The sequence below is a fragment of the Callorhinus ursinus genome, unplaced genomic scaffold (assembly GCF_003265705.2).
Source record: "Callorhinus ursinus isolate GAN/ISIS: 27379988/994484 unplaced genomic scaffold, GSC_fseal_2.0 scaffold4, whole genome shotgun sequence".
NCBI lineage: Eukaryota > Metazoa > Chordata > Mammalia > Carnivora > Otariidae > Callorhinus > Callorhinus ursinus.
This window is the reverse complement of record NW_027397066.1, coordinates 7,096,233-7,113,068: the sequence shown is the minus strand read 5'-3', so window position 1 is coordinate 7,113,068 and position 16,836 is coordinate 7,096,233. Positions and strand designations below refer to the sequence as shown.

At 44.7% G+C, this 16,836-nt stretch overlaps 1 protein-coding gene and 1 long non-coding RNA gene across 5 annotated transcripts in view; both read left to right on the top strand.

Annotated features, from left to right (window-relative positions):
* Positions 1-4,129: 4,129 nt before the first annotated feature.
* LOC112835548 (uncharacterized) lies at positions 4,130-10,079 on the top strand. The gene is made up of 4 exons (XR_003211249.2): positions 4,130-4,199; positions 8,506-8,630; positions 9,332-9,404; positions 9,890-10,079. It is a non-coding gene; the product is annotated as an uncharacterized lncRNA (long non-coding RNA).
* Positions 10,080-12,427: 2,348 nt separating this feature from the next.
* The window catches only part of ZNF518B (zinc finger protein 518B), a 21,198-nt gene continuing 16,789 nt past the window's right edge, over positions 12,428-16,836 (top strand). For 2 of the 4 annotated variants that reach the window (XM_073891425.1, XM_073891424.1), the window contains exon 1: positions 16,593-16,687. The gene's annotated coding sequence lies outside the window, so the exon portion shown is untranslated. Of the gene's footprint in view, positions 12,447-16,575; positions 16,688-16,836 lie in introns of those variants that run through there. The other 2 variants (XM_073891426.1, XM_025887400.2) reach the window with 2 other exon arrangements.

Here is a 16,836-nt window from a genome sequence, read left to right as displayed (position 1 = left end):
ATGAAAGCAAAAAAACAACATACAAAAACTAACGGGAGGAAGCAGAAGCAGTACTAAGAGGAAAGTTTACAGCAATAAACAGTTGCATTTAAAAAGGAGAAAGATCTCAAATCAACAATCTAACTTTACACCTAAAAGAACTGGAAAGAGAACAAACGAAACCAAAAGTTCGCAGAAGACACTATCAGGAGAACTAGAAGATAAGCCACAGACTGGGAGAAAATATTTGCAAAATATACATTTGATAAAGAACAGCTGTCCAAAATATACAAAGAACTCCTAAAACTCAACAGTAAGAAAGTAAAAAACCCAACTAAAAAATGGGCCAAAGACCCTAATGGACACCTCCCCAAATAATATTTGATATACAGATGATAACCAAACATATGAAAAGATGTTTCACATCAAGTATCATCAGAGAAATGCAAATTAAAACACCACACACCTATGAGAATGGCCAAAATCTGGAACAGGACAATGCCCAATGTTGGCGAGGATACAGAGCAATGGGAACTCCTCCTATATTGCTGGTGGGAATGCAAATCAGTACAGGCACTTTGGAAGACAGTTTTGCAGATGTGTACTCTTACCATATGATCCAGCAATCACACTTCTTGGTGTTTACCCTACAGAGGTGAAAACTTACACCTGCATAAAAACCTGCACACAGATGTTTATAGCAGCTTTATTCATTACTACCAAAACTTGGAAGCTACCAAGATGCCTGTCAATAGGTAGATTGATAAATGGTACAATTTGGTACAACCAGACAATGGAATATTATTCAGCGCTAAAAAGAAATGAGCAAACAAGCTGTGAAAAGACACGGATGAACCTCAAAGGCATATTACAAAGTGAAGGAAGCCAATCTGCAAAGGCAACCTCCTGTATGATTCCAACTATATGACATTCTGGAAAAGGCAAACTATCTTAATAAAAAAAAAAAAAAACCAGTGGTTAAGGGGTAGGAAGAAGAGAAAGATGAATAGGCAGAGCACAGAGAATTTTTAGGGCAGTGAAAATATTTCGTATGCTATTACAATAATGGATAAACGTCATACATTTTTCTAAGCCCACAAAATGTATAACACCTAGAGTGAACCCTCAGGTAAACTATGGACTTTGGATGATTAGGTTGTGTCAGTGCAAGTTCATCGATGGTAACAAATGCCCCTTCCTAGTGGTGGTGCTGAGAACAAGGAAGGCTCTGCACATGTGGGAAATCTCTGTACCTTCCTCTTGATTTTATTGTAAACTTAAAACTGCTCTTAAAAATCAAAGTATTTTTTAAAAATACCCAAAAAAGTTAAAAGAAGGAAAATAATAAAGATTACAGGAGAGATAAACAAAGAATAGAAAAACAAAAGGAAAAAAAATCAGTGAAAAAGGTTGACAAACTCTTAGCAAATAGACAAAAAAAAAAAAGAGAAAGAAGTTCCAAATAACTAAAATTAGAAATCAAAGAGGTGACATTATAACTGATACCACAGAAATAAAAAGGATTATGAGACGACAATGAACAATTACGTACCAACAAACTGAATAACCTAGAAGAAATGGATAAATTCCTAGAAACATATACAACCTCCCAAGACCAAACCATGAAGAAATACAAAATCTGAACAAAACTAGCTAGTAAGGAAATTAAAGCAGTGATCAAAAACCTCTCAACAGGGGCACCTGGGTGGCTCAGTCGTTCAGCGTCTGCCTTCGGCTCAGGTCATGGTCCCAGGGTCCTGGGATCGAGCCCCGCGTCAGGGCTCCCTGCTCAGCGGGAAGCCTGCTTCTCCCTCTCCCCCTCCCCCTGCTGTGTTCCCTCTCTCGCTGTGTCTCTCTGTGTCAAATAAATAAATAAAATCTTTAAAAAAAAACAAACAAACAAAAACCTCTCAACAAAGAAAAGCCAGGACCAGATGTCTTCACTGGAGAATTCTACCAAACTTCTAAAGAATAATTAATCCCAATCTTCCTCAAACTCTTCCTAAGAAGTGAAGAGCTGGGCACATTTCCAAACTTACCTATGAGGCCAGAATTACTCTTATATCAAAACTGTAAGAGACTGAAGGCTTTCCCTCTAAGATCAGAAACAAGGCAAGGATGCCCACTCTGGCCACTACTGTTGAACATAGTACTGCAAATTCTACACAGAGCATCATCCAAACTAGAAAGGAAGAAGGATATTATCTCTGCTCTCAGATGACATGATCCAATGTCTAGAAAACTCTAAAGATTTCACAGAATCAACACGCAAAAATCAGCTGTGTTTCTATACACTAACAATGAAACATTTGAAAGAGAAATTTAAAAACAATCCCAATCACGATAGTATCAAAAAGAAGAAAATACTTAGGAAAAAACTTAACCAGAGAGCTGAAAGACTTGTACATTAAAAACTACAAAATACTGCTAAAAGAAATCAAAGAAGATACAAATAAATGGAAAGACATCCCGTGTTCATGAATTGGAAGACTTAATATTGTTCAAATGTCCATACTACCCAAAGCGATCTACAGATTCAATGTAATCAGAAATCCATCCTAAAATTCATATAAAAAATAGTCAAAGAAATCTTGAAAAAGAAAAACAAAGTTGGAGGCCCCATACTTCATGATATCAAAACATACTACAAAGCAACAGTAATTAAGATGGTGTAAGTAGTATGCTTGTTATCAAAAAAATAAAAACAAAAGCAATCAACAAACAACAGCAAAACAAACAAACAAACAAACAAGTCCTAGAGAGGATATGGAGAAATTGGAACCCTGTGCACTGTCTGTGGGACTGTAAAATGGTTCAGCTGCTATGAAAAACAGTATGGAGTTTCTCCAAAAATATTAAAAACATAATTACCATATGATCCAGCAATCCCACTTCTTGGTATGTATCCAGAAGAACTGAAAACAGCATCTCAAAGAGATATTTGCACACCCATGTTCATTGCAGCATTATTCACAATCGTCAAGAGGTGGAAGCAATCTAAGCATCCATCAACAGATGAATGGATAAAGACAATGTGATATTACTGAGATATTGCTGAGCTTTAAAAAGGAAGAAAATTCTATCATACTGTACAACATGGATGAACCTTGAGGACATTAAGTGAAACATGCCAGTCATAAAAACACAAATACTGCATGAGATTCCATTTATATGAGGAATCTAAACTAGTCAAACTCATGGAAACAGAAAGTAGAATGTGGTTACCAAGGGCTGAGGGGGAGGAGGAAATGGAGAGTTGATGTTTAGTGAGCAGAAAGTTTCAGTCTTGCAAGATGAAAAAGTTCTAAACATCTGTTGCACAAGAATGTGCAAATAGTTAACACCATTGCACTGTGGACTTGAAACTGGTTAAGATGCTAAATTTTATGTCATGTGCATTTACCAATTTAAAAACATATAAAAAAGCAACTGACAAAATGTGCGTGTGTGTCTCCAGCAACGTGTATATAAAGATAAGTAGCTCATGATGAAGTAGGACTTATCCTAAGAATATGTTGGTTTAACATTTGAAAATCAATGTAATTTTCCACATTAACAGATTAAATGAGGAAAACAATTTGATCATCCCAACAAATGCAGAGAAAGCATTAGAAAATAATTTACCATTAATTTATAATAAAACTTCTGGCAAACTAGGAATAGAAGAAAATTTACTCGGTCTGATTAAGGGGGTCTACAAAAACCTTCAGCTAACATGATACTTACCGGTGAAATACTGAATATTGAAAAGGAAAGAATTAAATGGCATCTTTAATCCATTCTTCCCTGTTATCAGGGAAAAAGCCCCTGGAAAAGATAGAAGACAGGTGATCTGATTCAATTTCCTCATAAACATGCAATGGCAAACCTCTTGGCAAAGAAGCTAATGGTACTTGCTGGCAGGAGAATCATTACATATTATGGAGTACATTCTGAAGGATGGACAGGCTTGCTTATAGTAAACAAACCTGGAGCCTACGGATTTATGGAGCATTGCTCCCTGGAAAATGTTATATAACTATGGAAGTATAAAGCAGAGATGCATTCATGACTTAAATGGCTCACTTATGTGTAAATAATGTGAACTGCACTCATCATTTATAAAAGGCAACAGAGTGTATCTGATGTCACAATAATGGACTTGAAGAGCTCTGTCAATGGTTCTGAACCTGTTCCTGCCTCATCTGTATAATTTGACTGCTTTCACATCTCTGATTTGGGTGAGTCTGCTTTGATAATCTGATCCTTGTTTTATCACAAATATGTTCACCCTAAAATCAGGAATAGGCAAAGATGTTTGATTCATCATTGTGCTAGAGGTTCTAGCTAGTGCAGTAAGGCAAGAAAAATAAGAAAGAGAAGGCATAAATATAAGAAAAGAGAAGCTAAAACTGTCTTTATTCAAAGATGTACTTTAAAAGACCATAAGAAATCTATAAAATAAATGATTAAACTAGTAAGTTTAGCAAAGTCATAGAATAGAAAGTTAATATACAAAAAATAATCATATTTCTGTATCTTAGAAATTATCATTTGGAAAACAATTTTCAATTCCATTCTGAATATCATTAATATAGTTAGGAATAAACTGGATTAAAAAATGTACAATATCTTTCAACCAAAAGCTAGAAGCATTGCTGAGAAAAGTTAAAGGAGACCTCAATAAATGGAGAAGCGCCTTATTCGTGAACTGAATGAAACACTATATCGTTAACATGTCACTTCTCTCCACATTTATCTAAAAATCCTAGCAGACTTTTGTAGAACTTGAAGAGGTGATTATGAAATTGCAAAGGAGGTAAATCTAGCCAAAATAATCTTGAAAAATGAAGAACAAAGTTTGTATGAAGATGAATAAATACATCAATGAACTGAGTCTAGCATCCAGAAATAGTCTCACACAGGTATCACCAATTGATTTTTGGCAAAAACATCAAAGAGATTCAGTGGAGAAAGGATAGTTTTTTCCATAAATGTTGCTGGAAAAACTGGATATCCTATGGACAAAAAAAATGAACTCAATTTCACACCATATAAAACAAAACAAAAATTCAGAAATGGGTCATAGATACAAATGCAAGACCTAAAATTATAAAACTGCTAGAAGAGAACAAGAGTATACTTTCAACCTTGGGTAGGCAATTTGTTATGACACCCAAAGCAAACAACCATAAAGGAAAAAACTTAATAAATTAGATTTCACCACAAAAATAATAAGCTTCATTTCATCAAAATTTAAACTTTCTGTTCTTCAAAAGAGACTATTAGGAAAGTCAGAGGCAAGCCCCAGGTTGGGAGAAAATATTCTACATACATTTGAGATATATTTCATATCTAGAAGATATAAAGAACTACAGATCAATTTATAAAAGACCTAAAAAAATCACTTCACAAAATAAGATATAAAAATGGTCAACAAATATATGAAAAGATGTTCCACATCTTGAGCCCTCAGAGACATGAAAACAGTTGAATATGGCTGCGTCTGGAGAGTCTAAATAGAGCAAGGAGATGGGAAAGAAGGCAGGTGACTTCTGTTCTCCATCATGAACTTTTTTGTGCTATTTGACTTCCCAAAACAAGGGAGTAGGGTGTGTGTGTTAAAGCAAAAATTAAGTTCTAAAAATGAGCATGTCCTGGGGTGCCTGGGTGGCTCAGTCCATTAAGTGTCTGACTTACACTCAGTCCATGATCTCAGGGTCCTGGGATTGAGCCCCGTGTCCAGCTCCCCACTCAGTGGGGAGTCTGCTTGTCCCTCTGCCCCTCCCCCACTCATGCATTCAAGCTCTCTCTCAAATAAATAAATCAGTAAATAATGAGCATGTCCTATGAAGCCAATGTGTCTATCTGGTCCTGGTAGAAAACAGTTTATCCCAAATGTTCCAATGAAGAGCTCTCTATGAGGGAGGAACAGGCAGGGTGAAAGAGACAGCGGATGGTGAGGGACCCAGAAACCTGCAATGGTCGGAACCTGTCACCTTGCTCAAGGCTCACTGGACAAAGAGAGGACACAGAGCCCAGGTTGCAAACCTGGAACAGGGGAAGGAAGGACAGATGGAAGGACAGACGTGATGCCAGACACAAAGCACTGGAACAAAGAGGGAGTTCAGGGAAAAGTACCCAGAGCCCTCCTTCCTGCCCTCTAGTCTCCCGGGCCTCCACTGGCCAAACCCAACGGGAAGGCAGTGGACGGTGCAGTCTCCAGGGAACAGTCTCCCAGGCTGGAGCAGTCCAGTAAGGGTGGAGAATGGAGGGGAGAGAACAAATGGAGAACAGCCAGCAAACCCAGCAACCCCACCGTTTTGATACTTCCTTGAGAAATTCTTGCAGGTTCGGGATGAGATGTGCACAAAAAGAACCTGAGCCAAGGTGTTCCCTCTAGTATTGCCTGTACCACTGAGACGTTGTGTTCCCTGGGTGGAGAACCGCACAGCCATTAAGAAGAAAGAGCTAGATTATGTAGAGCAACATAAATGGGCCTCAAAAACACATGCATAATACTGCGGCAGTAAATTTTGAGAGCACATAAAACAATACCACGTGTTGGTCATGGGTACATATGAGAGATAAAAAGTATGACTCCTGAGCTGCATGTGTGCACATTACATACATGACGTGGAACTGGGACTGGGACCACAAACAACAGTAAGAAACTACATTAAAAAAAAAAAACCAACTACATTTCAAGAACTCTAATGTGTGCCAAGTACTGTTGTCAGCACTTCAGATGTATGGTTTTTGGTTTTTTGTTTGTTTTTTTTAAGATTTATTTATTTATGGGGGGGGGGGGCCAAGGGAGAGGGAGAGAGAAGCCCAAGCAGACTCCTTGCTGAGTTCGGAGCCTGATGCAGGGCTCGAGGGCCCACCACACTGAGACCTTGACCTGAGCTGAAATCAAGAGTCGGCTGCTTAACTGACTGAGCCGCCCAGGTGCCCCGATGTATTGCATTTTCTTTAAAGATTTTATTTTTATGTAATCTCTACATCCAATGCAGGGCTTGAACTCATAACTCCAAGATCAAGAGTCTCATGCTCCACTGACTGAACCAGCCAGGCGCCCCTAAATGTATTGTTTCGTTAGACCTTTCCACGGAGCCTGTTAGTTAGTGGCCATTACACTCCCTCATTTCTAGAAGATGGAAAGGAAGCACGTAAAGGCCAATAACCTTCTCAATGTTCTTCGTTTTCACTCATCCTTTCTTTTATCCAGAAAATATTTCCGGAGTTCCATTCTGTGCCAGGCACTGTTGTAGCCACTCAGATGACAGCAGGGAGAGAACCATGCCCTCCTCCAGCTCTCCCTGTAGAGAGGGCTGGGAGAGAGACAACAGACAGAAATTATAAAGTCTAGACATTATAAAATTCAACGTCTGTTAGAGGAAATTAAAAGTCACAAAGAAATGAATAGGGCAGAGGAGACAGTAAGTGCCAGATGCACGGCAATCCTAAATAGGGCATTCAAGGGAGGCTTTGCTAGGAGGTGACATTTGAAGAGAAACATGAAGAAGGTGAAGACATAAGGCAAGTGGATTTCTGGGGCAAGGGCAGTCTGGGCAGGGACACAGCTAGTGTTCGGGTCTGAGGCACCCACGTGCCCCCAAGTTCATGGAACAGTCAAGAGACTAGTCCCTCCTCTCTCACACACATTTGTCCACTGAGTGTCCCAAGCGTCTATAACAGTGCGTGGCACAGAAGTCGGCACTCAATCTATATTTGATGAACGAATGAATGAATGAATGAATGAACAAACGACTGAGAGGCAGAGTAACTGGAGCGAGGTCAGAAAGGTGATAGGAGCTGATCATGTGGAACCCTGCTGCCCTTGGGAAGACCGGCTTTGACTCTGAATGGGGTGGGAGCACTCTGGCCAGACTAAGACCCTACCCAAGACTTCAGTTTAAAAGGATCACTCTGGCTGCGGAGCAGAGAACAGTGAAGGCCGGTGGGGGCAGGAGCAAGGAAAGCAATTAGGAGACCACCGTCCCGCAAGCAGGTGACACTGCTGTCCCAGGCTGAGAGGCAGCTGTGTCACAGAGAAGTGGTCACCTATTTTGAAAGTGCAGAGATCCAGGAAGAGAGGTGCTCAGAAAGCCAAAGGTGGAGCTGGATTCAGTGCAGGGGGTCTGAGGCCCCGCCAGCCTGGTGCTGCAAACAAGGTGTTTTCTGAGGAATAGCAGAGCAGTAGGTGAGCACATGGTTGGCAGGGGGTGGGGCGCAGCTTTAACTAGGGCAGGCCCTCCACTCCCCGGCAGTTCTGCCCCCCCTCCGGAGGCCCACTTCTAATGCGGGGCTTTTGTGTGACTTACGAGGCACCCTTCAGAGTAAAAAGGACCCATTTGAGACCAGAACACCAGCGGCAGTTTCACCCTACACCCCCCCACACACACCCCAGCCCCAGCAGCTTCCTCTGCCTGGACCCCCGCAGCATACAAGTACCCCAGTGGTCACTTTCTGGGCATATGGGAAGGGCAAGCCGGTCACCAAAGAGGACGGTTGATCAAACCAGTCCAATTCCATACCCCTTAGGACCAGCATACAAGGTGAAAACAAACAACAACCAACAAAACCCTTATTATCTCACGTGGAGGACAAATGTCAAAGGATACCTAAGAAAACCCTAATGAAAAGAAAAAATACATAGAGGAGAAGAGGTAAGGAGGCAATCTTGCCTTACCAGAGTTTTTTTTTCTTTAACAGAAAGGCACCCTGATTGAAACATACTAGAAATTCACAAGTAGAAACCCTAAGGTGTGGCCAAGGTGGTACTACACAAGGAGAAGGGTGGTTCCTTTAAATACAGATTGCTGCATCCAAAACTGCCTGTCAAACGGGGAGGAAAAGGCAGATTCTTCCTTTTATCTACAGAAAAAAATAATTTTCAGGAGAATGAAATCTTTAAAGATAAAAATATATATAGCAATAACTATGTAGGAAAAAATCTATAAAAATATGGGTATGCTCTTGGAATTTGTGGCACTGTGTGTCTGGGGGATTTCTTAAGCAAGACAGGACAGTCAAAAAAAAAAAGGAAAACGAAACATTTGACTATTTAAGTATTTAAAATATGACAAAAAGACAATAAGCAAAGTCAGAAAGAATAGACTGGGAAAAATCTTTGAAGCACGTATGTCAGATAAAAGATTCTTATATTATGCTACTTCAGTAACTCCCATAAATTGGTAATATAAGGGCAAATAGTCCAGTTGAAAAATAATCAAAGGATAAAAATAGCCATTTGAGAGAAGGGGGAAATCCTGATGCTCATAGGCAAATGAAAAGGAGCTCAACTTCACAATTATCAGGGAAATGCCAATTAAAGTAACAATGAGTTAACATGTTTTTCACCTAACAGGTGGCAAAAAGTTCAGAAGAATGTTACACTCAGTCCTAGTAGGGCACTGAGGGGATCCAAAGCCAAGCAGGAGGTTAGTAACAATTTACTAACAATGGGCATTGAAATCACTGCAGGGTGTAGGAAATTAACTTGTCAAGCTCTGTTAAAAAAGATGTATATACATATCTATAAAGATATGTATATATATCTTTCTACTCAGCAATTCTAATTCTAGAAATCCATCCTACAGAATTAAAAGGAGAGTAGTTTATTATGTTCTAAAAATCAAGTATCATGTTTTGGTTCGAGAATAAAATTTGTTCAAAATATAGATGACAATGCAATGTACATTCTGCATCACTGGAAATACAGTTTTCATGACCAGCTACCTATAACTTTCACATTTTTATTTATAAATGATAAGGAAGATTTTCAGACAGGCATTTGCAAGCACTTGTCTGCAAATAATACAACCCCAGTGTAGGAAGGGTCTTTATTTCCAATAAATGTAAAGCCAAATTGGATATTATGATACAGGATATAATTTTCTCTTCTTATTATTTTTAATTACTTGAGGAATCTTGAAACTGATGGCCATCCTGCTGGGGAGAATGACATGCCAGCTGAGTATCTGATTCTGAATATACACACATCTAACCTTCAGGAACCATGATAGGCACACAGAGCTCTCAAAGAAGTCTATTTAAAGAAAGAAGAGGAGACACATCACCCTTCACTCTGAGATTCCCAATAAAAATAGCGAGAGCCTCCCACTTACAGTAGGAGATTCAGTGGCCCTCACTTTATATCTAGGGGCTTTTAAGGGGGTTGGGATGGAGACTACTTGTATTTCTTCTGCAGACTTCTCACTCTGAGCTGTTGCTGCTGCTGATTTGACTTTGTAGATCATCCAACACATACTGTTTATTTTTCATATCATGTTGGCTCATGCTTTGCCCATTCCCATCCTTTACTGCCCCAAACAATGGATTGGTTCCTATGAGGTTTTTCTGTGAGTGACAGCAAATCCAAAACAGCAGTTTATTTCCCTTTTAAAATTAAGTCAGGGGGGCGCCTGGGTGGCTCAGTCAGTTAAGCATCTGCCTTCGGCTCAGGTCATGATCCCGGGGTCCTGGGATTGAGCCCTACATCGGGCTCCTTGCTCTGTGGGGAGCCTGCTTCTCCCTCTCCTCCCCACCTGTGCTCTCTCTCACTATCTCTGTCTCTCTCTCAAATAAACAATATCTAAAAAGAAAAATTTTTTTAAAAATTAAATTAAATTAAGTCAGGGGTTCGGCAGTAGATGGCAGGTATGGCAGCTCTGTGATTATCAGGGACCCAGGTGCATTCTACCTTGTTGCTCTACTATCCTTAGCAAGTTATACTCATTACCTAATCCGCAGTGGCTGTGCAAGCCTCAGTTGTTACTTCTTCATCTCTTTATTTAAGCCAGCAGAGGGAATAAGGGGCAAAGAATTGCATGCCCCTTCTTTGAGAACACTTCTGGATGTTATGCATACTCTAGGTCTGTTTACTTCCCATGGACTAGAAACCCAGTGACATGATCACACCTGGCTACAAGTAAGACTTGAAAATTTAGTCTTTCCTTCTGAGAGCTTCTGACTGGAAGTTTAAGAGTACTCAATTAAGCCAAGCTCTCCTTTTTGCCTTGGCAACATCAGTTGGTGGCTGCTTTGTCAGCCTGGCTGATGTCAAGGAGCCAAGTTCTTGGCAATCTATGGTGGACATGTGGCATAAATGAAAAATAAACCTATGTCTTTTTAAACCACTGAAATTTGGGGGCTGTTTATGGCTACAATGTAACCTAGCCCATCCAAACTGACGCAATAGCTAAATCACCTAGGGGCTCTCAAGCTGAGCACCTCTTTCCGTCTTCGACAAAGTTAACTCATCTCAGTTTCAGATAATAGTATCCCCATCATTTCCCAGATGAGAAAATTTAGAGATGAACGAGTAGAGGAAGAGTTAAGTGTCAATATTTGGACCTGAGGATTCCAAGTCTGCTTTCAGCTCGGGCCACTCCCACCAAGATAGTAGGCACTCAATTATCTTAGGTGTCTGTTGAGTGCCAGGCCCTCTCCTTAAGTGAACAAGACAGACCCATAACTTATTCCGTTGTGTAGAAGAATGAAGACCCAAGTAAACAAATAGTAAATGATTTCAGTTTGTTATAAAGAACATAAACACAAGGGTGTGCTAGAGTGCGGGGAGGTGATGGCTATGGGAGATTAAACCGTTAGAAAGACCTCTAAGAAGGGGGTTTTTGAGTTGAGAGGAGAAAGATGAGAGACGTCCCAGACAGAAGGAACACATGCTAGAGGGTCCTGGGACGAGAGAAGCCCTGTGCATCAGCCCTGCAGAGGGAGCCAGCGTGGCGGAGCACAGGAATGAGAAGTGAGGAAGGGGTGCTGTGGGAGGTCAGGTCGTACAGGACTGGAGGGTCCTGCAAGGACTCTTCAGCTGGGGAGTGACTCCATCCCATTTGCTTTGTGGAAGGAGCACTCTGGATGCTTCAGCATGGATGAAGAGTGGAAGCGGGGAGGTGAGGCGGAAGGCTATCACCGCAGCCTAGAACTGCCTCAAAGGACCGGGTGTTCCCCCCGCCCCCATCCTTTCTCAAGGGGGCGTCCACTGCATGCGGCGAGAACGCAGCCAGAGCCACGAGGGACCTGAGTTAGAGTACACCGCCCCCCCCCGAACTCCCCTACCTTGTTCCGCGGATCCCGCGCTGGGATGCCGAAGCTGTGTCCGATTTCGATGAACGTTCTAAACGCTCCTCTCCTTTTTTTGCACTCTCTTTTGTACCTCCCTCGGGAACCTCTTCAGAGACGGCCCTGTCCTATTCAGGCTTTGGCTACGCCTGGTTCAAGCAAGATACGCTGGCGGCTCAGGCCAGCTTGGTCCTGGAAGCCGGGTCTGTTCCGGGCCTGGCATATGCTAACCCTGGCGCGTCAGCGATGAACAAAATAGCCGTGACACGGACACGTGCGCTGGTGGAACTTACAGCCCAGAGGCGGGGGCGCACATTTACTTGTCAGTGTAAGAAAATGTGAAGACTGGGAGGCTGTGAATCATCAGGAGCCCCTTTGACCCCACTCTTCTGAATCCCCAGGTAGGCATTTGCCTTTGGTTAAATACCAACTTTGCAAACGCCGCTTGCGAGAGCGCACGCGGCTGGGCCGGGAGTCTCGCCAGCGGGAAGCGTCCAGCCCCCGCCGCTCCCGCGGCCTAGGAGCAACAAAAGCAAAGCAGCACATCTCGAAGAAGCGAGTCGGGGGGAGGGCGCGCCGCAGGCTGGGGGCGCCCAGGTTGCTGTGCCAGCCGCCAGGTGAGCGCAGAGCTGCCCGCGCTGGGTAGAGCTCTACAAGCGCGGAACCCGCAGGGCCGGCCGCGCAGCGACGCCACAGGCCTCCCGCGGTACTACAGCCCCCGCGCTCGCGGCGGAGGGGGCAGTGCGGGGCGGCGTAGAGGCTGCCTCGAGTGGCTCTACCGGCCGCGCATGCCCGGTGCGCTGCTCCCGGCTCCGGCGGCCCTACCGCGCGGTCCCGCGGGGCTCCAGAGGCGGCTGAGCAGGGCGGGTGCTCCCCGCAGTGCTGGGGAAGAACGCAGCGCCGCCAGGTGGCACAGCGTGTCCGGAACCCGAGCCTAGTCTCAGGCGCGCTCCTCCGCCCCCTTTTGAGTTGGCAAAAGCATCTCAGAGACCGGCAGTAACTTGCCCAAGGCCACACAGCCCGTACCAAAGAGTAACGGGATTGGTATTCGGACTCTGCAGGCTCCACCCCCTGCGTCCCAGGAATGGGAGGAGCACTGAATTTGAGTATTTTGGTAGTCCTATACGACCTTGGGGAACCTGAACAAAGAGGCCTTTTCCCCCTCTTTCACAGGTGAGCAAACAAAAGCTCAAAGAAGTGACTAGACATTCCTGAAATATTTTTAACAAACAAACAAACAAAAAAAGCCACTTCCTAGGGTCTCCTGTTTATGCAGTCTTGAAATGCCTGAGATTTACATGTCTTTGCCCGCCTCCGTCCGCTCCCCCCCACTCCAGCAACTAGCCCAAAGATCCAGACCTGGTTGTTAGAGACCTGGCCCTTTTCTGAGACACACTGAGGTCAAGTCCCTTCCTCCGCGAGCCACAGGGTCCTCACTGGCAGAATCGCCATAAGTGACTCCCTACGATCACAATGTGTTAAGTGCCCAGGATGATCTAGAGCTGCAGCCCTTCCTTCTCTCCTTCAAACGTGTGCAACTCTGCACATCTCAGGGTCTTTGCACATGCTCTTTGTGTGAAACTCTCTTCCACCTTCCCATGCTGAATCCTACTCATGGCTTAGAGCTCATCTTCAAAGTCCCCTTCACTGAGCCTTTTTTATCATCCTTTCTCTTGCTTTGCACTCCCTTCCACACCCCACTACCCAGTTTTTCCTCTCTGACCTCTAGCCCTCCCTAATGTTAATTATATATATTCCATTAATTGCCTGAGGTCCACCACCCCCAGCAACAAGAATGCTCCCTGAAGGAGCCTGATTTTGTTCCTCGAGTACTCTATCCTCAGCACCTAGCTTGCTTGTGTCTGCACTAAATAGGTACTCAGTAAATGTTTGTTGAATGAACAAGTAAATGAATGGACATCTCCCAACCCTTATACTCAACGACTAGTTTGGTTCACACGTCTTCCCGCCTCTCTCCTATTCATTAGGCAATCATATCCAGCAGCGTGTGTTAGTTTCTTAGGGCTGCTGTAACAAACAGAAATTTATTGTCTCACAGTTCTGGGGGCTAGAAGTGTAAAAATCAAGGTGTCACCTGGGTCATGCTCCCTGGGAACGCTATAGGGAGAGATTCTTGCCTTTCCCAATTTCTGACAGCCCCAGGTGTTCCTTTGCTTGTGGCAACATAACCCCACATTAGCCTTGTCTTTGCATGGCCTTTTCTCCCTGTGTTTCTCTGTGTCTTCACATGGCATTCGCCTCTCTGAATTTCTTCTTTTTTAAGGACACCAATCACAGTGGATTAGGGCCCACCTAATGTCCCCATTTTAACTATGTCTGCAAAGACCCTATTTCCAGATAAGGTCACATCCACAGGTGTGAATTTGCATTTACATTCACTGGGGATTAGGACTTTAACATATCTTTTGTAGGGACATAATTCAACCTATAACAGAGATGATCAATGGAACACTGAAAAAGGATTTAGGCAAACTAATCAGGATGGGGAAGAAGACACAAGGGCAGCCGTAAATGTTGGACACGTGCCCTGGTTGAAGGTCCAGGTGAACTCTCCCTGCTTAAAGAGGCCACAATAGGTCAACTTTAAGGGTTTCAATGGGAGTGGTCTCTATTCCTTCTTGGCCCTTTTCCAAGCTGGAAACACCCCCACTTCCAGACCCTCCACAAAGCATTTTATCTAACTGAATGTGGGCTTCTGAGAAATGTAAATCTGTCGGGGACTGCACTAAGCCTTGACCTGCTTTCTCTTGTTTAATGTAGACAGTTGTGACCTGTGAGCTAGGTCCTATTGTTTGCTGAATTTTACATGAGAAGCTGAGGTTCAGACAGGTTAGGGAGCAGGCTCACAGCTTCTTCGTGCCTGAGCTGGGATTTATAACCGGCTCTATCGAACTCCAGAAAAATTGCCAGGAAAGACAGAGGTGCTCTTTCATTAATTCTGTGTGACTCAAGAGGGAAGAATTGCAATGCATGAGTGGAAGTCACAAGGAGAGGCAACGATTCAGCTACATTTTAGGAAAAATACTCAAATGCTTAGACTTCTGATTCTCCAATACTTAGAATTAACAGTTTATCCTGATTTAGCTGCTTCTGCCACTACAGATTTCTAGGCAGGGCCCAGTTTAGATTCTCAGTGTCCTTCCCAAGCCCACCCCACTTTTGAGGGAGATGGAACTCTTTGTACCTAAATGGGTTTTTCTGAGAATAGGTGCACTAGATTTTCTGAGCCGTAGGAGATAAGAGGACTCGGAGGCTCCCTTATGAGGAATGAAGGTCGGGCCTTGCAGCAAAGAGCAGGAGAAAGAAATTGCTGCTGGTGGTCGGTCTCTGGGTTGACATTCTCTCTCCCCAGCTCTTCCTATTTCAGTGGTGGGCATTTCTGCCTCCCTGCTGGCCCTGTGGCTGACACTGTCTTCCTGAACTCCACTTCTCCGTGTTGAAGACCTGCCCTCAGCTCTGCATCTCCTCCCTGCTTCTGGCCAATGTCCACGCACCCTGACCTCTGGCCTCCAACAGGAAGGTGTTGGAAACTAGCCGTGCTCCTTCCGGAGATTTGAAATAAAATTTCAGCTGTTATTCCTGGAGAGACTGCGCGTCCGGTGACGCTGCTCCCTACCATAGTCTGCCGTTCCTAGGGAGCACTTTAATTTTGTAGGGAGCAGCATCTGAGTCACTGATTATTGGGACTGGCCCCCTTCTCTACTCAGAGAGGGGTCTATTCTAGGTACACTTTCTTTCCGGAAGGTCAAAAGCGCGCGTGTGTTGGGAGTGCAGTGAGGTTCCCAGAAAATGGTATTGGAGTCCAAGTAGCAGGAAAAAACACTGGCATTAAATGAGATCACACCATCTCCAGACTCTCCCAACAATCATTGTTTCGCCTGCTCCTCAACAACCACCTACGTGAGATAGATGAGGCTCTGGGCTTCAAGTATGGTCTTCCCCACCTTTAGAAATGGCAAGCAACTCCGAGCCTCAGAGAGGTCAGGCGATCAGGGGACTTCTTTGCCCAAGGTCTTGAAGCTAAAATGCAAAAAAAAAAAGAGTCCGGGAGAGTCGGGATTCGAACCCGACTCAAGGCCATGTCATTCACTGCTGCTTTCAAAAGAGGAAGAATTTGGAGGCTGAAGAGCTGAGCTCCTTCCCTCACTCGCTGCTGGACTTCAACCTCCACGCGGGCAGGGAGCTACTGCGCCCTAGGCTTGTACCCAGCACTGGCACACAGCTGGCGCTCACGAACGGTCCTCCCGGGAGACAATGGAAGGAGATCGGTTCCCCTTTTGCAGGAGACTCCTGAGCTTGCGGGCACCCAGCCAGAGCAGGGCCACTGCATGCAGTGGGTGTGGACGAGTTGGATCGAGCTCGGAGCCCAGCAGCCGGCCCGAGATGCGTCTCGGGCTCCCGGGGGCGCGGAAACCCGGCGGGAGCAGGCGCAGCCTTGCGGACTACCGGCGCCGGCCGCGCCGCAGCCGAGCCTCCGCGCCACACTGCGCACGCGCGGCGCCGGCCCGACTCCGCCCCCCCGAGTAGGGACCTACAGCGGGCGCGGCGGCGGCGGCGGAGGCGGTGGCCTGCGGCCGGCGGTGTAGACGCCCCTTCCCCGGAGCCGGGATCCGCCGGCCGGGTGAGTGGCTGAGCCGGAGGGCGAGGGCCCCGGGTTCGCGCGCGGGAGAGGCGGGCCGGGACGCCGAGGGAGCTGCGGGGACCGCGCGGGGCGGCGGGGGGCCTGACGAGGCCGCGCCTGGGCGGGACGGGGTGGGCAGTCCGGGGCCG